The following is a 23,329-nucleotide window of genomic DNA, read 5'->3' as shown; positions in this document are numbered from 1 at the left end:
CCTAAAAGGCTGCTTTTAGAACAGAGAAGTCACCTAATGTCTTTCAATTTAAAGAGAAAAGCAAATTTCCAGAAACTGCTGTTCATTTATATGCTCATGGCAATTTTCCTGAGGATTTAGGAGAACAGCAAAAAGCAATTAATCAATCAATCAATGGAAGAAACCCATATACAGGGTAGGCCAAACTAACCGTACTTGTTCTTATTTGTCAGGACATATGGACACAAGTAATCTTTCCTCAGGAATTACCTAGAAAATTTCAACAACTTTTCACTTTGCCTTGGAGATAAGATCTATGAATACATTAAAAATCAAAATGATTATTTAATAGTTACCTGTTTTAAAAGGAGTTTTTTATTTCCTTTTCCAAAGGCTTTTTATTTGGAATAGTTTTATTTGTACTACCTAGCATTTTGCATTGTTTCCATATTGAACAAAAGCACTTATCAAAACCAATGGCATGTACATTATATAGAATGATTACTTCAAACTTAAAAGTATTTATGTGCATTCATTTTCTTTTATAGAACCAATCTATTTATTTGTAAATTAATCTGAGACGCAAGGAAAAGATATATGTATCCAAAGTTGCATGGCTTAACAAAGCTGACATAAAACACAGATTCCTAGTTCTGGGAGAGATCATGGGATGAAGGCTGTCTCCATCCCTGAACAGATTATGGAAACTAATCTGAAGCAAAATCAAAATTTATGATTTAGCTGGTGAGGCTCCTACTCCTCTGATGGGCTCTCTGTCCCTTCTAGGTTCTCACCCCCAAATCTTCACTGGTGTTTGTAAGGAACCAGGTGATCCTTAAGTTAAGACAGTGATCCTTAAGCTCTAGAGCCAAGCTAGCTGAGGTCAAATCCCCATGCGATTATTTACTTGGGACCTTGGGGTTATTTGACTTCGCCTCAGTTATATCATCAGTGTAAGGGGGATACTTGTAAAATCTACTTCTTAAGATTTTGTGTGTGTGTGTGTGAGAATTAAATGAGTCAGTATATATAAAAAGCCTTAGGACAGTGTTTGGCACATAGTAAGCCCTCTAGAAGCTCTGACTGTTCTGGCCATTATGATCTGCCTAAAAATGATCTCCTCCTGACAGTTCTTCAACCCCTCATGTCATTCACCTCAGGGACCCTTCAAAGTAGATTGTCCCAATCCAGTACCACTAACAGGGTTTCAAATGATCTGATGGTTTATCCCAGAATCTCCACATTTAGCAGTAGGCCACAATTACCTTTGCAGGTAAGGGAAAGAGGACCTATGTCAGCTCAGGGTGTCATCAAGGGTTATTTGCATTTAACAATAAGCTGCTCAAAGGCAGTGGTGAAGTCCCTCTATTCCCAGATTTAACAGCTTTGGATTCAACTCTTCAATGCCTGGCTTCGAATCTGACCATTGTTGGGACTCAAATTTGACGTCCGAGTAGTAGGGGGCTGGGATGAGATACTGAGTGAGTTTAGCAGACTGGATAGCCTGCCTCAAGTTAGTGCTGTGTCCCTGTGAAAGATGGCAACCACTGGAGACGCTGTTGGAGGGGAAGAGAAAGTAATGGGTGTAAGAAAGTGATGGGTTTTCACTCCCCCCAAAATAGGCTTTTTTAAAAGATTTTATTTATTTATTTGACAGAGAGAGAAAGAGACAGTGAGAGAGGGTAAACAAGTAGGGGGAGTGGAAAAGGGAGCACAGGCTTTCCACAGAGCAGGGAGCCCAATGCAGGGCTCAATCCCAGGACCTTGGGATCATGACCTGAGCCAAAGGCAGATGCTTAACAACTGAGCCACCCTGGCACCCCTCTCCAAAAATAGTCTTATGGGGAGATTGGTGTCCTTCACCCAGACTGGGGCAGCCAGGTGAAAAAGACAGGCTTGTGAGCTTGCCACTAAGGTAATACTTGATGTACGAGCTAGGAATGGTTCTGTATCTAGTTTCTTCCACACTGAAACTGGAAAGGACATAAGCAAGTCAGATGTGATTGATCTTGTAAATACTTTAGTTTTAATCAGTGTAACTAAAAAATAGAAAGTCATATAGTACCTTTCTGTGGGGATCTGTAGAAATAGGACAGAGCACTACCTTTGGGAGCGTTATGTAGCTACAACATGGCTGAAAAACCAGTTTCTGGAGATGCACCCCCTCTGCCCCATGCTGTAAGTCTATGGTTTTGTCATTTCAAGATTTTGTTTTTCCAGTTTTTCATTCACTGCACTGGTGAATTCAAGCGAGGGGGAAAAAAACCACACTCTCTTTTACAACTATGTACAATGTTTAATCACCCAGCACTAGCCATCAGTAAATTTATAAGGGTGTTTCATCTTACAAAATAATTACAGCCTGCCTACCACTGGAAATATTTGCTGATCCTTGGATAAATTATATATTAGCCCCCTTATATCTAAATGACATTCCCATAGGCCACGAACTGCTAGAGTATAAGAACTGCCAGTAATGTATAAAAATATCAACAAAATTTAGTGAACCCATCATAGCTAGCAGGATTGTAAAAATCTGTTTTTCTGATTTGTAGAATCAAATATATTGTGGGTCTTCAACTGTTCTTTTAAACCTAAAGGGAGTGTGCAGGTTTTTTGTTACTATTTCCAAATTGGGGTTCCATTTTCAAAAAAATGTAACTACCGAAGAATTTTAATTAATTTCATTAGTTATAAATTTTGATAGTAACTTAAATATACTCAGAGAAATCCATAGGCTTGAGAAGAGTGTACATTTAAAAAATGTGAATAAATAGTTATAATCCCAATGCCAAAAATTATTAGTTTTTGCGTAAATATTTCTTTTAAAATAACATAATTCACAGATGTGAAGTTATATATATTCAGCCTACATGAGGATAACTGTGTCACAGAACAAAATAATGATTTGAAGAACATATAAAATATGCTTAGACATCAGTTGTCAAATGGTAACTCCAATCATCTTTTAAAAATTAAGAATGTGGGGCGCCTGGGTGGCTCAGTGGGTTAAAGCCTCTGCTTTCGGCTCGGGTCATGATCCCAGGGTCTTGGGATCGAGCCCCGCATCGGGCTCTCTGCTCAGCGGGGAGCCTGCTTCCTCCTCTCTCTCTGCCTGCTTCTCTGCCTACTTGTGATCTCTGTCTGTCAAATAAATAAATAAATAAAAATCTTTTTAAAAAATAAATAAATAAATAAAAAATAAAAATTAAGAATGTGAATGTCTTTTTCCTCCATAATTATAAATGAAAAGTAAACCATAAAAATTATGCATGTATGAAATGCTTTGGTATCCCGTTGGAGGTTTTTGGTGGAGTGGAGGAGGTGACTTGTTTTTGTTGTCTTATCAATAAACTAGCTTTGAAGTTAAAGGATGCAAAAGTGTTTTAATATACTAATGAAAATATGAAGAAATAAGCATTAAAATGTTTTAAAAGTTAAATGTAAACATATTTATTCATTTTAGTGAAGACTAATTTGTGAGCAATATGTCATTATTATATATTTAATAAAATTAGAGCAAGCACTTTTAAAGCAATAAAAACTAGCCTTTAAGTGGGCAAAACATAAACTTGATGTTTATACTCTCTAATCAAATTGCAGACTTCTACACAATGAAATTCAAATATGTCTCCTAAAAAAGGTCATTACAAGAAAGTTTCATGAACTGTAACCTTGTTTTAGTGAATATATTATGTGAATATAATATGCCAATCAGGAGTTAACCACTATATTCTAGGTTCTTGCTGTGGTACTGTATTTTGGATATACTTTCAATTTTTAAGGAAGAAATAAAGAAAGTTCTTGAAATAAAGCTTGAAACATACTTTTATCCATCAACAGTTTACTTTTAAGGAGCACACATTTTAGCCAAAAAGAAGGTGGCATACAACACCAGGTTTGCCAGACCAAAAGTTCATAAAAGTGACACATGATCTGGTGGCACTTTCTGGAAAAGTGATTTGGCAGTGAGGTCAGAGTGTTTATTGTAGGGGCCCTGGAAGGTGACCTTTGTACATCGACCTTCCACCATGGAAAGGATGGCGAAAGAGAGGGACCAAAGAGTGGACAAATAAGCCTTTTCCTATTTCTCTTTGTCATGCTCAGCTAGGGGAAGGAAGAAAGGGAAGAAGGAAAGGAGGGAGGAAAATACAGACCCTCTAATTAGGTGCAAACTTCTGGCATTAGCTACTTCACTCTGGAAAGCCATGAAAGTAACAATGCCAATAAGTAAGGATTTTTGTTAATACAAAATAGGAATTTGAAATTCATCTTTGTGGGTCAGCCAACCAATCTGTCTTCAGGTTACATAGGCATTCATCAAACTTAAACAAGTTATTTTTGGTCCCTATAAAATACCTATTACATCAGTAAGATGTCACACAACATTTTATAACCCCTCAATCCAGATCCAGCGGGATATGGTTGTTTTAACTGCCCTACAACTAAACTCTCTTTTCAGAAAAAGTAAATGGCAAGAAAACTATTTGATTTGTGTAGTAGTTACCCAAAGAAAAGCAATTTTCAAAGTATGTGTTGAGATTAGCCGGTTAGAGAAGGCGTGTCAATAACAACCAAGACCTATCTCAGCCCATAAACTCCACCAGACATTGTGCAAGATGTTAATATGAATTAACACTCAATCTTCACAGCATCCTTTTGAGGCAGTCGTTATTCTTCTTACAAATGATAAAACTGAGGCTCAGGGAAAATTAAGAACTTGCCCAAGATCAAATAGTATCTAAAAAGGGGGAATCTGAACCCAATAGGAAGGACTCAGAGAAAACGAGTAATAGGTCCACTGGACGTCAATTTGTACAATGCTCTCCAGGAACTAAATTCAGATTACAAACTCAGACCCTGAGGAATGCACCTCAGCCAGGAACCATTGCATTATGTTTATGAATCACTTTTTAAAAAAACAATTGTTCAGGGGCACCTGGAGGGCTCACTTGATTCTCTGCCTTCTGCTCAGGTCATGATCCCGCAGTCCCTGGCATCAAGAACCGGGTAGGGCTCCCTGCTCAGGGGGAGTCTACTTCTCTGCCTCCCTCTGTGCTCTCTCTCTCACTCTCTCTCTCTCTCTCTCAAGCAGATAAATAAAATCTAAAAAAAAAAAAAAAAGATTGCTTAAAGACTTAACCAAAAAGACTTTCACATTAAATCTAAAGTCATCAGAATGTTGGCTTAATCAGAAGACAAACTTCCTTAACTGTTTCTACTGAACAGGACTGTTGCCTAAGAATTACACGGGAAGAAAGAATACTTTCTGCGTTTGGAATACTTCAAAACTTGTAAGCGAAAAGTTTCAGCAGATGGAGTATAATTACCTTAGCTATATTTAATTGCCACAAGCATTCCCCCAGATAAAATAGGACAAAATGCTTTGCAAATAGAAGTGCTGATAATTACAGGTAGAAGAAAACACCACTGGCATCTGTCAGCACTGTGCCCTCAGTCCTGTGACAGCTTGAGAAAGAGGGGACCACTGGGACAGCCGCTTATGCTGTCATCTGTTACAAAGGAGTGATTCTTTATGAAATCAAATGCAGTTGAGATCAGAGCACAAAACAGTTTGTTCTTTCTGAGACCAAAAAAAAAAAAAAAAAAAGTTAAAGATGGCTCTAAGTTGGGGGACAGGAATAAGAAGGGGGTATGGTCGACCAAGAGATTTTCAGATTTTAAACAAAATTTCTATGTCTTTAACCACAGCTCTTCCAGTTTGTAAAGGATAAAGTGCTGGAAAGTTGATCCTTGCTCAGTAATGAGATGCAGGCATAGTCAAGCGGGGTGCTTGGAGACATCGAAGTGGGGCTTGGCAGGGAGAGGAGAGTGCTATTCTAAGATCCTTCTCACAGTGCTACTCTGACTTGAGCCAGCCCCTCTGGGGCCCTCAGCAAGGCTTGACTGACTAACATAGGGCAAATTTCATGCTGGCTTGAACCTAACACTGCTCTGTTTCTATTGCATTTTTTTTTTTTTTAAGTTACAAAGAGATTTGCACAAAAAACCCTAGAATAAGATTTCAAAGTTTTTTGCGGGGGGGGGGGGGGTGAGGGTTTGGCTACAAGTTGTCAGGGGAACATAAAACCAAAAACACAAGACTTGGTCTCATTCTGAGTAATTTCAGAAGAAAACAAGCCTTTTCGGAAATGTATGCTCCTAACAGAGCGGGTTGCAATGCCGGTGACAAAGCATTTGCAAGACGGACTGGAATCAGGCAAACCTGGGTTCATGTCACATTTCTGCTATTTATTAGTGGTTTAGCTTTGGATAAACAAATTTCTGTATTTTAATTTTAATTTCTTTTCTGTATTTTTCTTTTAATTTCTGTATTTTTTCACTTCTTCCACCTTATGATGGGTGAGACCGCTTACTTCACAGAAGAGGGATAATTAAATAAGATAAATTATGGAAGGCATTTTCTGCAGTGCCTACCATGTAGTAACTGTTCAATAAAACGAGTGTTGTTGCTATAATTGTTTTATAAGGTTTGCAATTTGGCTGAACTTCATTAAGATTCCAAAGGATTCTCTTCCTTCCTCTCTCTCCTTCCCCCTTTCTCCTTTCTGTCTTTCTCACCTATGACGACTCAATTCTTTGCGACCATATTGAGAATTTGACTATGCTGATTCCAAAATGCTTCACAAAAGGATACATAAGTGATTCTGGGAAGCTAACATGGTAATCCCATTAGAATTGGCATGTTCACTGGAAAAAAGTAAGGACTAAAACACAAGAGTTTCGAGGAAAACATGCGGTGGAATTTGAATTCTTACTGCATCAAGTCATTCCAAATGTTTTCATATGGATACGTTCAGAGTAGCTTGGAAAAAAAGTAAAGACAAATATAAGAAAGTTATGCATAAAATGTGCCATTCACAAAAAAATCTTTTTTACTTCAAAACATTTAAAATGACCCCATGCAAAGATTTTGGGGTTTTTACATTAAATTATTGTTTACTAACTTGCAAGGTAAAAGGGACATAGGATGAAAATATAATTTTCTTTAGGGTGAAAATGAATACAAATTAAAGAGTTAAAGTCTTAGGTTAATAATCGTGCTTGACTTCAAAAAGAGTTGTGGGAATCACTCATATGCCCACATTTATTTAATGAAATGGAACATGCTACTGAAACATTGCTTTTCACCAATACTTTATGCCATAGTCTAAGAAAAGCTGAGGATTAATAGCAGAGAAAACAGCTCTGTTTGGCTGAATAAACATTGCACAAACACTGAACTCTGTATGGGATCATTAGTTTTTTCATCACGCTATTTCTAGAATTGAAAAATCACAAATCCCTCTCCAGCCTAGTTCTTTTATGCAACAAAAGCATTACCCAGACCCGCGAAGATGTATTCTTCAGGATTCTGACATCTCTGGAATGTCAAACAGGTTCAGTAGACACCAAATACAGATTCTCTCTTTCATATGGAAAGGTTAAGTAAGAAAAGACTTCATGTGAGGAAACTGCCCCATAATTCACGGTTATTTTAATTTAATCTGAGTGTGTTTCAATTTACATATAGACTGGAATGCAGTCTCAGAGGGGGAAAAATCTAATTTGAGTAAATCAACATTTGGGGGGAATAAAACTGACCATTTTAAAAAACGATGCACATTTTGAAGCTCTATATGTATTTTAGAGAAGCCAGCATCAATATAATGTAAGATTGGCATTATTTAAAATGAAGTATCCATAAAAACATTATGAGTGTATTCCTTGATTAAAAAATTGGCTACAGTCTTCTGAAAATTCAAAAGACTTATGGTCTTTAAGACACCATAACTTTTAACGAGACAAGCACATTCTTCTGGAAAATATTCCTTCAGTAGAATATAAATTAACCACAGACGCGATGAAATGGCCAGAGTTGGCAACAATGGGAGAGAGCTGGATGATATTAGAAGTTAAATGAATAAAATATGGTGATCCATTATCAATAAATATTTAACCATCAAGTTATTTTTATCGTAACCTTGAAAGAGGAGAGTAAGATCGATACATAATATTTGTATATCTGCTCTTCCTTAATTACAATTATTTAGACTTAATTTTATTGACTTGTAAACATGAATATAACACTATGATTTTCTTGCATCTCTTCAAAAAATGATTGTAGTCAGTTTACTTAGAATTTTAATTCAAATCATGACTAATTATTTCAGTACCCCTAAGAGGCTATCAAATAACTGTATTTAATTTAATCTTTAGCACAATTTCTGCCCATTAACCTTTACCATAAGTTCAAAGATGCACTATAATTAACATTTAGGACACAGATCTATAGAAGCAGAAGACTTGAGTTATGTTTTGTTGTTACTGATGTTGTTTGCTTGTTTGTTTTTTCCACAGGGTCTGAAGTCAACTTCATGCACAAATTAATTTAGTGCCTACTTGCACAAATCACACCTGTGTGACACCTTTCCGATGTTTCTTCTGGGACTTCTTTTATGTCTGAAATTCCATCATTAAAACTTTATTTCTTTTTCTATGTTTGCAGATGACTTGTCTATGTGGAAAATTCTAGAGAATGTACCAAAAATCTATTAAAACTAATAAGTGAATTTAGCAAGCTCCCATGATCCAAGGTCTATAGACAAATCAGTTGTATTTCTATATATTTACAATGAACTGTTGGTAATTGGAACAAAGAAACAATACTATTAATGATGACATCATAAAATATGAACTACTTAGGAAATATTTTTTTAAATGTCTACAAGACACATATATTAAAAAAATATAAAACATTGCCGAAAACATTAGGTAACAACTTAATAAATGGAAAGCTATACCATGTATTTGAAACTCAATGTTGTTAAGATGTCACTTCCTCCTGGATTAGTGTACAGATTCAAACCATTTCTAATTAAAATCATTATAAGTTTTGTTTTGTTTTGTTTTAAGTGATAAACTGATTCTACAGTTTATGTGGGAAAAAATAACCCTAAAATAACCTAAATAACTTTAGGATGGGAATGAGAGGACAAAATTGGAAAACTTACATTGTCTGGTTTCAAAAATTACTTCAGTAAGCAAGCTAATGTGAAATTGGTATGAGTGTAATATGTAGATCAATAGAACAGAATAGGGAATCCAGAAATAAACCAGACCAACATGAGAAATGGGTTTTCAACAAAAGTATCAAGATAATTCAATGAGGAATGATAAAATTTTCAAAAATGGTGCCAGAATAAAATCAAAAGATAAATAAATGCAAAAATAAATATACTTCACATAACAAAAATTACATCAAAATATATTGCAAAACTACAAGGCTTTAAAAGAAAGTACAGAACAAAATCTTTTTGACTTTGAATTACACAAAGATTTCTTAGGACCCAAAAGTATGAATCAAAAAAACTAATAAATTGGATTTTTTTTAAGATTTTATTTATTTATTTGACAGAGAGAGATCACAAGTAGATGGAGAGGCAGGCAGAGAGAGAGAGAGAGAGGAGGAAGCAGGCTCCCCACTGAGCAGAGAGCCCGATGCAGGACTCGATCCCAGGACCCTGAGATCATGACCTGAGCTGAAGGCAGCGGCTTAACCCACTGAGCCACCCAGGCGCCCGGATTTTTTTAATACTAAAATTTTCTGCTTTTCAAAGGGCACTGCTAAGAAAATAATAAGACAATCCAGAGACCAGGAGAAAATATTTGTAAAGCATATGTCTGATAAAGGATTTCTATTTAGAATATATGAAAACTCTTTCAATTCAATAAAAAAAAAGGTACAACCTGATTTTGATTCGTGGGCAAAACATTTAAACAGATATTTGACCAAAAAGGAGATACTATTACAAAGAAAAAGATGTGAAAAGAAGCTCAAAATCATTAGCCACTAAGGAAATGTAAAATAAACCAGAATGAGATACTACTATACACCTATTAAAATAGCTAAGTTCTAAAAGTAAGAAAAGACCAAGATCTGATGAGAACCCAGAGTAACTGGAACTCTCATATATTGTTCATGGAATGGAAAATGATAAAGCCACTCTGGAAAACAATTAAACATACACTTACCCTGTGACCCAACCATTATACTCTTAAGTATTTATTCAAGAGAAATGAAACATGAGTTTTTTGTAAGAGCTGAAAACCCGGAACAACCCGAATGTTCAACAACAGATAAATGAGATAGGTAAGTTGTTATATATACACATATAGTGGGATAATATTTAGCAATCGGGGCTCCTGGGTGGCTCAGTGGGTTAAGTCTCTGCCTTCAGCTCAGGTCATGATCCCAGGGTCCTGGGATCAAGCCCCGCATCGGGCTTTCTGATGCTCTCTGCCTGCCTCTCTGCCCGCTTGTGATCTCTGTCAAATAAATAAATAAAATCTTTTAAAAAATATTTAGCAATCAAAAGGAATTAACATGCAAAATCCTGGGTGAATCTCATTAACATTAGATAAGTAAAAGAAACCAGACACAAAGATTCATGCTGTATGATTCCATTTACATGGAATTCCAGAAAAGGCAAAACTAAGCTATTGTGCTCTTTGCAAAAAGAAGATAAACACATAATTATAAAAGTACAAATGAATACCTCGTTCTTTATTGAAGTTATTAATACTAAGTGCCATAATGGATGATCCCTGAAATTTCAGTGCATCAGCACAGGAAAAGTTTATTTCTCCCTCATACAAAGTCTAACACAGCCCACGAGGGCTCCTATCTACTCTGTGTTGCAAAGTTTCAGATTCTCTCCCTCTGGGATGTTGCCATCTCCACAGATTTCTGAGGTCACTGGAGCTGAGGAGAAAAGAAGTAAAGGAAACACATCAGCTCTTAACTGTTCTTAACTGTGTTCATTCAGAAGTCACAAGTGTCACTTCCATTTATATTCCATTGGAGAGCTTTAGTCATTTGGCTGTAAACTCCATGGAAGACTGGCAAACTTGGGGGACAAATGGAATATTTGGTGAACACTGGATGTGCCCCATAATTTTTACCAAGTTCAAGAGATAGAGGAAAGGTGAAGAAAACTTAAAACCCAAGGCAAAAAAAAAAAAAAAAGAGAGAGAGCGAGAGAGAGAGAGATCCAGATGCTAGGCTGGAAGAGGAGAGTGGGTAGGACAGTGCTGAAGGCAAACTATCTCAAAATTTTCCACTGCTGTTATCATCTCTTCTTGGACAGTTATTGACCATCTGTCTGCTGTTTCCTCACCTGCAATATGGAGGCAACTCATATTCCACTAAGATACTGAGTGAACATAGTAGTAGGGATAAAATTATCATGAACCTTACTGTACTACTATAACTGAAACCTACTATAACTGAACCTTACCATACTACTATAACTGAAAAATCCAATCGTGTAAAGTTTGGTGTCGTTGTTGCAAGATTAAATATCTGATGAGGATAAGCCTGCTGTGGAGGACAGGACCCAAATACCATTTGATTCAAAGCCAAATTTGTGTTATCACAGGAGAGATTATCATAGGGTTTCTTTGCATGTAAATGAAGTCATCACCATTAATTTTTGTGGATAAAAAGCTGGTCTACGAAAAATATGACATTTCTAGTGTCATATTTTTGGATTTATTTACTTAGAACAAACTATGAAATGTGCCAAAATACAAAAGTATTTCCATGCAAGTTGAATTCAAATACTTAATTCTCCCCAGATGTCTATTGAATGATGAATGGATAAAGATGTGGTGTGTGTGTGTGTGTGCACGCACACACACACACACACACACACGCACGCACGCACGCACATGCTGGAATATTACTCAGCCATCAAGAAGAATGAAGTCTTATGATTTGCAATGAATGGATGGAACTAGAGGGCATTATGCTAAGAAAAATAGTCAGAAAAAGAAAAATAGTATATGATTTTACTCCTATGTGGAATTTAAGAAACAAATGAACATAGGGGAAGGGAAGGAAAAATAAAATAAGGTGAAAAGAGTGAGAAAAACCATAAGATGCTGAACTCTAGGAAACAAGGTTGCTGGAGGGCAGGTCGGGGGGGGGATGGAGTAATTGAGTGATGGACATTAAGGAGGGCACTTGATGTAATGAGCACCGGCTGTTATATGCAACTGATGAATCACTAGATTCTACTTCTGAAACAAGAAAGAAAGAAAAGAAAGAAAAAGAAAGAAAGAAAGAAAGAAAGAAAGAAAGAAAGAAAGAAAGAAAGAAAGAAAGAAAAAGAAAGAAAGAAAGAAAGAAAGAAAGAAAGAAAAAGAAAATGCTAAGAGGTGATCCTGTTATTGTATTTACAAAACCAACTCGTGGATTGCAAATTAAAGTGTAAAATATCCTCCCCTCCCAAAAAATAATAATTAACTCTCAATAAGCTTAATGTTTAATTCAATGACAAGCATTTATTACACATTTACCAAAGGCCAATCATCTTTCTAAATTTTCATGTGTTATCTCATGTAAGTTCTAAAACTCTGTAAATTAGATGTAACTGTTTCTTTTCTTCTCCTTCTCCTACCCCTTCTCCTTCTTCTTCTTTTCCTCCTCCTCCTTCTTCCACTTCTTCTTCTTCCTCTCCTCCTCCTCCTCCTCCTTTTCTCCTCCTCCTCCTACTCCTCCTTCTTCTTATTTGCCAGGAGCTCAAAACACAAGGTCTGAAGCCAGGTCTTCTGACACCTGCACTCTTTCTGCTACGACTCCAGCCTCAGCTGAGGTGATTCAAAGGTCTTTCTCCTTTAATTCCTTCTTTTAACCTTATTGTTGTGTCCCCATGTTTTACTTAATATGACATATCTGTAAATAGCTACTAAATAGCTGAAGATGTGTTGGGGTGCACTAAACCAGGTAGTCACTGTAGGGTACATCCCTCACAAAGCAGGTTTGTTGGCACAGTTTGCAGAGGAAGAAACCAAGACCCAGGGAATTTCAGTGACTGACCTGAGGGGACATATGTTACTACTGAGCCAGAATTTGAACTCAATCTGTCTGATCCAATTCCATTTCATGGTACCCAAACCCTCTTTATTTGTGGATGAAGAGAAAGGTAGCAGACCAAAAAGGGTCTACTTACATATGTGATAGAATTATCTCTGGAAAAAATTGAATTTTCTAACATAATTAGCTAATGACTCAGTCTCATGCAAGAAATTTTATAACCTTCATCCCTTACACCATGACATTGGAATACAACACTAGGACACAAACAAAAAAAATAGGGTGAGTGAGAGAAAAAATATTCTTAATACTGTAAAAATATTGACATAATTATTATAATAAAAAGAAAAGTATCTTTAATGGATCAATAGTAGCAGAGTATTCTATTAGCATTCATCAAATGTTCCTAAAACATGTAAGGTTATAGACATTTTACAAAAGGATACCATCCAGAGATGAGGTCAGCTGCCAGCAATTGACTTCCCTTCATGTCAGGCTGAGCTGGCCTTAGCTATAATTTCTGATGAAGGGGCCAGAATGATACCTAGTCACTTAGGTATTTGGCAATCCTGTCTGGTCACTAAAGAAAATCAAGACGGCTAGATGGATGCTGGGCAAGATACCTCAGAGAAATTCACTCTAGTCTTTATCTTGTTCAGCATCCCATGAAGTCTTGCTGGCTTTATTAGGGGAGCCAGCCAGGACAACTCCAGAATTTCCATGCAGGAGGATTTATGGGCAAGAGGGGTCTTGCTCTGCTGCATTGGCATGTGCTTACATTTCATATTCAGTTGAGGAAATATTAATTATTCACATCAAAGGAGGGGTGGAGGGGGGGGGACCAAGAATTGTGGAAATAATTAAAAGGATAGGGATGAGTTTTCCTACAAGAGGACAATTCCCCTGTATCTGAGACCAGAGATACCCACCCAACACACCACCAGATTTTGTGACACCCCAATACAGAAGCAAGTGAGTCTGTATCTTCTGGGGACATTGATGAGAGCAGCAGGAACCTTGTGTCTAGGAACAAAAGACATTAAGGGACCAATTGGAGATCTCTGGAGAACAAACTGGACTGAAGATAACCCAGCAGACACCACTGGGGGAAAACAGACCCACACCAGATCCCCATCCCCCCCTTCCCCCCCACCCTGTTTTCCCTGAATTGATTGAGATGTTTAGCCATGGGGCAGGTGATCATCATAGAAATGTAAATTATATTTAAAAAAAGAAAGAAATGTAAATTATATTAAATATCATTTATAAAAAATAATGAAGTTATCTTTCATGCACATTTCAGTCTGTAGAGTAAGTGTAGACCGCACACATCTGTGTTAACTGGGTAGCCTGTCAACCAAACCACTGGAGACGATGTATCTGTGTTCTGCCTACTTCTGTCCCGTTCCTATGAATAGTGCCAATGTGTTCACTTCTTGCTTTGCCATTTCTGTAAATCCAACCCACCACTCCATCACTTACATGCCGTGTGACTGACAACTGGAGTCAGTCTCCCTTAGTCTGTTTTATTTAAAACTTACACTGTTTTATTTATTTACTTAAAATCTAAATAGTATTATATCCCCTATCATCCTGAAAAATCAAATGCCAATGTTAACCCTGTTTTCAGCTTTAAGCCAGTCCTACCTATCCACACATAATGAACCCAGCTCCAGGAAAACAAGTACAGACTTCCACTATGATTGTAAGAACTCATTCTAAGCCTCACCACCAGCCTTCAATCTTAACCTCCTTGCCCCTGGTCTGCCTTTGCTCCAATCTCATCCCCATCTGGTCTCAAACTCTTGATCTCTGACCTTGCCCTCGATCCTACCTTTGGCACTGTGGACTTGATGTTTATACAGAGTCTCCCTAGGTGTGACCTTTGACATTTTCCTGTGGACTTTGACTTGACTTGTATTCCCTACTCTCAGGGTCTTATTCTACCCCAGGCATAAAATTCCCTACTCCAAGTTCAGTCCTACTGAATGCAAGTCCTCACTCTGACAGTTCAAAAAATATCTAGTCTGGCCAGGGCTGGCCTCACTGTAAATGATGAAATTTGGCAGACAAAATGGAGAAGAAAGCTCTTTGGGAGGTTTCAAATATAAAGGTACACTATTAGGGATTACCATTTCTCTAGTAAATATCTAATACCTAAAAACAGCATACTGCCTGCTCCTTCCTATGGCCGCCTAGAAACCCTCTCACTGCCATCGCATTTGATTCTCTTTCATTCTGTCTATTTATAAGCAAGTCTCTATGTAGTAGCCCCCAAAGCCTGAGAGGTTATTTTAGGCTTGGACAATATAAGATGGCTATGGGCTCATATGGAGTTCAAATATTTTCTCCACAACTTAGCAAGTATGGACAGTGGTTTCCTCATCTAGCAGACAGGGATTATAACATGTCACTCACAATAGGTTAATTCTGAGGATTAACATACATAAAACACCTAGCACCATATATGGTACAAAATAGGTACTCAATATTTGTTTTCCCTTACTTCCACCTTCCCTTACTTGGTTATAACAGTTGGGTTACTTGGTTGCTGAAGGTCTTACTCTGAAACATTACTTTGGAGAGAACAGAGCTAGATGGGTCACCTCAGTGAGCTGATAAAGACCCCCACGTCTCAGTGCTTCCTTGTATTCTCTTATCAATCCACTACTCTCTGTCTACAGTGCTGGCCACAGGCTACTGACCAGGATGTTATGGGAGGAAAAGACCAAATATCACCCAAATGCAAAGACAAAATATCACCCACTAGTATACTCCAATTCTGGGATAATTACTTGAGAAACAAATACTCACTTCAAACCTCCTTGTCTGTATTTTTAGCACAGATTTAATTGGCTGACAGCTTGTCCTCTTACTTTCCAAAGTGAACCTAACACCCAAATCTCATGAGCTTTTAGGTCACTGCCACATGCAGAAAGCAGGATAGAGAGAATGGGCCTAATGCTTTTCTGAGGTCAGGTTAACAATGTACCTACTGAGCAGGTGTAAGGTGATTCATTGTATTTATGGGACCAAAAATGCAGTAGATGGAGAAAGGCAAAGGTTGGCCTATCAGCCCAAAAGAGATTAAGGGGCAGCCATTGTGTTCCTGAAGATTCGAAGTGAAGCCTTCTTTCTAGTTTCTCCAGTTAGGGGCCAGGAGGTCAATCTCTCTTCCTCACCTCTTGGGGATGGAGTGTTTGCCTTTAGTCAACACAAAGAATCACCTCGAGGTGATTATTATCACATTCTTATCACCTCCACAGCTGCCTGCTACTTAAGGAGCAGGAACCTCCAGGGATGACAAGGAGCAAGACCATCACAGGAAAGGAATGTGAGATGTTTGGAAGAGAAAATTAAAATGATTTCCACACCTCTATTAGTTAAACTAAGAGAAAACTCGGAAATACTTCCCCTGCTACTCTTGTTCTAACAGAGTGCATCCAACATATTTCGTGTGTGATTATTTTAAAAAATACTCTTGAAGATGGAAGGAACACAGAATATAAGTATATAATACCTGAACCTGAGCATGGGAAGGGAGGAAGGAAGGAAGGAAAGAAAAAGAAAAGAAGGAAGTAAGAAGGAAGAGAGAGAGAAAGAGGAGGGAGAGAGCGAGGGAAGGAAGAAAGAAGGAGGGAAAGAAAGAAGGAAAAGGAAGAAAGAACTCAGTACATGGGCACCTGGGTGGCCCAGTCAGCTAATTGACTGACTCTTGATTTCAGCTCAGATCCTGATCTCATGGTCCTGGGATTGAGCCCCATGTCTGGATCCATACTCAGCACAGAATCTGCTCGAGTTTCTCTCCCCCTTTCCCTTGGCCCCTCCCTTTCATGCTCTCTCTCTCTCTCTCTCTCTCGCTCGCTCTCTCTAAAACAAATAAATAAATCTTTAAAAAAAAGGAAATTCGGTATAAAGTATCTTTTAAAATATGCTAATTATAACCAAAAAAATAGTGTAAAGTGTTGAAAATTTCTGTAGCCATGTCCTGAACAGTTGAAATAACTTAAATTATAAAGTGATAGAGGCCCCTATTCAGAGTTGATAATTTACGGTGTTTATACAGGGAAAGACATTAGCCAACTACAATTCATGCTAAGGAGGATTTTGAACAAAGTCCAGATGGTGTTTCAGCAGTAAAATGCAGTTATCCTGGGACTATCTGGTGAACAACAAAATCACTGAAGTCAAGCTCACTGTTCCTTATAAGAATCAAGCTCAACAGAAGCAGAACCAAAAACAATGGAAAACAGTTGTACAATATTTTTATGTTAGGAATGGCACTATTATCTTTATTTTATTGCCTAATTGTTATTTAATGTACAAATTATATTAGTACTGCAGCAAATGGGGAAAAAGGGCAAAAAGTCCACATTCTCACCATCCTAATACACATAATTACAAGCACACATAATTTAACACAACTGAAATCAAAGCACAGCTTCAATTCATATTCTTTTTTTCCCATTTAACTAAATACGGAATAATCATTATATACCATCATTTTTGACAGCTCCATAACATTGTAATTTATGTACCATAATATACTATTCAAGTCTCTTACAAACTTGCCAGTTAGGATACCCTCAGATTTTTTTATTCTTAGAAATAAAACTACAAAGCATATTTCAAACAAACAACCACCGTCCCTTTCTGAATTTTCTTAAGCACCATAGTCTTTTTAAAAATGTGACAATTTAGTTCCAATATTTCTTTCAAATGAATTTTGGAACTTTTAAAGCAAGACAAATTATTGTTTTTATGTTTAGTGTCTCTTCACATCTGTGCTAATATCCTCACCCTAAAATTTTCCATTTCATAAAGCTGTCACCAAATTCTACTGAGCTCAGGTGACTGCTCACAGTAAGTTCTATTTTACTTGGCTCCAATCAATTACAGGAATATAGATGATTTACAATCCAAATCATCTGAGCTCATACATTTCACATAGGGTAAAATGGAGTTGACAACCTCACTTGAAAATGTTAAAAGGATAGTCCATGTTTTCATGCACTAGTAAGTGATTTCTCAGTTAAATCTGAATGAATTTGAATATGTAATAGAGCCAAAATAGCACACAAGTCTGGATTTTGTGGAAAGCACAGCATGGGACCATTTCTATACCGAGATTAAACATTTCATTAATCAGCAAAAGCTCAAATCTGTTTTTCCTTTTTATTCTTGATTGAGTAGCTCCCTTCATGCTAACACTTCCTTTCTAGAAATAGAAAGAAATAAGAATGCTTTTCTTAGAAAAACTATGAAAGTTTTTTTTAATTATTAACAGAAATCTGCTTGTGACAATATTAAATGATTTCTAAATTATCTAGAACTTCATTATATACTTAAATTACATACTTAAATTATATACGTAAATTGCTTTCCCTCTGTCCTCCTCAGTGATTTTTTACTGAAAGAGGGTGAGGGCAGGCAGACCTCACCTAGCTACACAGGTCGAGGGCAGTAGGACTACACTGGAAGAAAACAAGACACCGGAAACAGCTTTGAGTCCTCCTCTTCTACCCCAATTGATAAGTTGATTCAATTCATATGGACATTAAGGAGGAACTGGTACTGATAACCTTATCAGAAAAATTCAAGTTTGAGTCATTATAAAGCTAAAGTCCTCAATTTCCTTAGCAAAGTCTGATGTGGGAATGATAAAAATGAGTTTAAATACTTAAAAAACATCCTATAAGACATGCTTCCAGGAATGTGGGGTAGTGGGAGAGAGACTATGGGTTTTAATTTGGAGCTACAAACAACAAAGGAATTCAATTCCATGTTCACAGATAATAAATTTATAGTTCAGAATCCATCGCTTGAATAAAATTCACTAGAATGAGAGGAAGAAAAAAAGAAACACATTATCCCACACATCCCACAGCTAGATGCGGCCCCCCATTTACTCATGTGACTGATGTTAGTCTAATCTCTATGGTTTTAGTCTTTATGATGCTATCTCACATGAAATAGAAGAAGAAACAAAATCAGACCCAGGAAAGAAATGTGCCAGACTAATCACTTTAGGAAAGTAATATCATTTCATATTGAAAACATAATTCTGGCAGATTTCACAGAAACATAAAAAGGAAACAATTGGCTTCACTAAGGAGCAAGTTAACAAGTACCAGGAGGGCATTACAGATAGCAAAGTGCTTTAGGAAAGACTAAAAAACACTACTGCACTCTGAAAAAGGAGGGACCGTATCACATGCCACTGAAGGATGTCAATCTGATGAGTAAAATTTTTGCTCCCTGTCTGATATTCCATATTTTTCAAAGAAAGGATCATGGAAAACTTTTCAGTTATATTTAAGTATGGGAATACAATGATTTCTAAGAATATTCAAATTATGTTATATATTATATTATACTCAACTTATATATTATATTCAAATTATATTCTGAGATTACGGTACCAAGCTAAGTTCTCTCTTTCCTTTCTTTTCCTTTTCTTCTTAAAAAACTTAATATTCCCTGGCTTTCTGTTAGTGTATTCTTTAAACTGCCTTTTTTGTTTTTAATGAAACAGTAGGGTACAATTCGTAAATAAAAATATCAGAGAAAGGTGACAATGACTAAACTGATCTCAAAAGTTCATCTTGGTCTTGTAGAGTTCCAACAAACTTAATGGCTTTCAATATGAATTAAAGATGAATATGCGTTTATTAATTTCCAAGCACATGTGTGAAAAAGAATAGTTCTAGTTATAGGGGAAATGGAGAAGTTAAGACACAATCCCTATCTCAAGCTGACAATTGAACTCTTCAAGCTTTCTAGAAAGGGGGATAACAATTGGAAAGGTAGAATGGACATTTTGGTTGACACAGTGGTTGGGGTGCTACTGACATTTAGATCCCAAAAGCCAGAGACACCCAATGTCCTCAATATCCAGATGGTTTTAGACACCAAAGAACAGTTCAATACAAAATGCCAACTTCTCTTTAAATCCAACTGAGAAACCCCTGGGGAGTTTGAATTTGATACTGTAGACCCTAATGCATTCACTCATCAACAAATGACTATTGAGCACCCACTGGGAGTTAGACACTGTGTTAAAACTATCAGAGATGCACAGTTGAACAAGGTTCAAGCCTACAATCTACTGGGGGAAAATAATATGAAAATCAATAATCATACTATTTAAAAATTGCTAAAGTAGAGTATTGAAGGAAGGAATGAGTTCCAAGAGGAGTCCTTCTTTCAGCATAATTCACCTGAAAACCTGAACCCTTAATTCCTGTGGGCACTATTAGGAAATGTTTCTAAAAGAGATTAACACCTAAAATGCATGCTTTTCAAGTGTTCATTTATTTCTTCACAAATACATACTGAGGATAGGCACTGTACTACATTACAGTACTGGACCAGGCAGACATGGGCCCTGTCTTCATAGAGCAAATATTCTAGTAAGGTTGATAGTAAATAAAACACTGATAGTGTGATAAATGCCACAAGAGAGATTGGTTGTTCTAGTAGAAAATATTAGGGATGTGTGGAACTATGAAAAATACAGTTAGAGAAGTCCTGTCTAAAACGGTGACAGTTCATGAAACAATGTTCAACATCACTAGCCATCAAGGAAATTCAAATCAAAAGCACAAGGAGATACCACCTTACACCAGTTAGAATGGCAAAAATTAACAAGGCAGGAAACAACAAATGTTGGCGAGGATGTGGAGAAAGGGGAACCCTCTTACACTGTTGGTGGGAATGCAAGCTGGTACAGCCACTCTGGAAAACAGTATGGAAGTTAATCAAGACCTTAAAAATAGAACTACTGTACGACCCAGCAATTGTACTACTAGGTATTTACCTCAAAGATACAGATGTAGTGAAAAGAAGGGGCACATGTACCCCCCCACATTTATAGCAACAATGTCCACAATAGCCAAACTGTAGAAGAGCTGAAATGCCCTTCAACAGATGAATGAATAAAGAAGATGTGGTCCATACATACAATAGAATATTACTCAACAATCAGAAAGGATGACTACCCACCATTTACATCAATATGGATGGAAATGGAGGGGATTATGCTAAGTGAAATAAGTCAAGCAGAAAAAGACAATTACCGTATGGTTTCACTCATATATGGAACATAAGGAATAACACAGAGGACCAAAGGGGAAGGGAGGGAAAACTGAAGGGGAAGAAATCAGAGAAGGAGAGACTATGAGATTCCGGGAATCTCATGAGAGACTATGGATTCCAGGAAATAAACTGAGGGTTTCAGAAGGGAGGGAGGTGTGAGGATGGGGTAACCAGGTGATGGGTATTAAGGAGGGTGTGTGTTGTGTTGAGCAGTGGGTGTTATATGCAAATGAATTGTTGAACACTACAACAAAAACTGATGATGTACTATATGTCGCCTAACTAAACATAATAAGATATAAATAAATAAATAATAAAAATGAAATGGTGACATTTATGGTGCCTGGGTGGCTGAGTAGGTTAAGCATCTGACACTTGGCTTTGGCTCAGGTCAGAATCTCATGAGTTGTGAAATCAAGCCCTGCCTCAGACTCTCCTCTCAGTGTGGAGTCTGCTTGAGATTCTCTCTCTCTCACTCTCTCTCTTTGTGCCCCTCCCCTCACTCACGTTCTCTCTCTCTCAAATAAATAAATCTTAAAATAAAATAGAATGGTGACATTTGAGTCATGACATGAAGGATGAGAAGGAGGGAGTCATGTGAGATGGTAGAGAGCAAAAAGGATTCCAGGAGAAACAAGCAGGTACCTGAAACAAGATGGCCTGCTTTAGAAAATGAAGGAAGGGCACTGTGACAGAGTGTATTGCACAAGTGGGACAGCAGCAGTGTGAGGTGACCTTGGGAAGGGAGGCAGGAGCCAGGGCCTTCAGAACACTCATGTCCAGTGCAAGAATTTGGGACTTTATCAAAAGTGTAAAGAGAAGGGGCACCTGGGTGTTTCAGTTGGTTAAGCATCTGCCTTTGGCTAAGGTCAGGATCCCAGGGTCTGGGATGGGAGTCCTGCATCGGGCTCCCTGCTCAGTGGGGAGTGTGCTTACCTCTACTCTTACCTCCTGCTTGTGATCTCTCCCTCCCTCTCACTCTCTTTCTCCATCTCTCAAATAAAGAAATAAAATATTAAATCTTCTTTTTTTTAAGTGTAAAGAGAAGCCACATAGGGTTTGTTTGTTTGATTTGCTACCAAGGGATTTTAAACAGGAAAATAACTTGATTGAGCTTACTTTTCTAAAATGTTTTGGTGGCTATTTGGAGACGCAGTTATAAAAAGGCATAAATGCAAACAAGGAAACAAGGCAGGAGACTACCTCATGAATGCATGAGAAAGAAGATGGGGGTTGAACTAGGATGATGGCGGTGGAGATGTGGACAGCAGAGGCCTGAGATGTACTGAGAAAGTATAACAGATGGGACCTAAGAATGGGTCAGAAATAAGAGAAGGCTCAAAACCTTGTTTATTTCCACTCAAATCTAGGTAGTCAGTGGTGCCAGTTACTGAGATGGGGAAGAAAGAAGGAGTAGGGAGAACAGGGAAGGAATTTCAGATGTTCCACTTTGGGTAGATTAAATTTAGGAAGCTAGAGACATCCAGGTGGAGTATGCAAAGGAAACTTCCACTGGAGACAAGTTTAGAAGGCATGGACACATGAGTCCATGACAGAAAGCTATGGAACTAGATGAGATCTCTTAAAGAAAGACTTTAATGAGAGAACAGTCTGGGATCATGCCTTGAAGAGCACCAATCCTTAGGAGTTCATTAGAAGGGGAAGAGGGAACAAGGAAGGCTGAGAAGCAGTAGTCAGAGAAGTCAGGAAAAACTGTGAGGAGCCAAGAATAGACAAAAACCGTTTATCCAGATGAGAAAGGTTGAGAGGGTAGGGAAGGGGGAAGAAAACTTCAGGCAGAAATGGGAGACTTGAATGAGAGTGCACTGGAAGATTTGGGGACCCACGTTAGCCCAACAGAGCTGAAGGAAAGAGTCCAACTGAGGAGATGCTGGAGATATTTTAGGAAAGGTGGAAAGACATCAGATTATGACTGACTGTACTTCCCATTCTAAAGAGTGTAAATTTTGTCATGAAGGTATTAGGAGTCTAGTAGAGGATTTTAGGCAAGGAGGTGACACAGATTGGTACATGTTGTAGAACAAACCCTCTAGAAGCTCTGATGAAAAGGGAGAGGAAAAGAGAGGAAGGGAGCCCAATTTTAGGAATTCAGTCACCCTTTAGGAAGACACCTAATTAGGATGCTGGGAATGGGTCAGAGAAGAGAGAACAGATTGGTGATGTATTTCGGAGGTAGAAAGAACAGTATTTGGAAATGGAGGGTGATGAGGGAGGTCTAGGAGGATTTCAGATTTAACCTTCCAGATGATTCCAAGAGTTCTCATGCAATTGACCAAAGTGAGGAAAACAAGAATAGGTGCAGGTCTGAGGGAGGAAGGTGATAATGTTTGCACATATTGAGTTAGAGATGCC

Source organism: Enhydra lutris, unplaced genomic scaffold (assembly GCF_002288905.1).
Source record: "Enhydra lutris kenyoni isolate GAN:26980312 unplaced genomic scaffold, ASM228890v2 scaffoldscaffold58, whole genome shotgun sequence".
Taxonomy (NCBI): Eukaryota; Metazoa; Chordata; class Mammalia; order Carnivora; family Mustelidae; genus Enhydra; species Enhydra lutris.
This window is presented reverse-complemented; position numbering follows the sequence as displayed.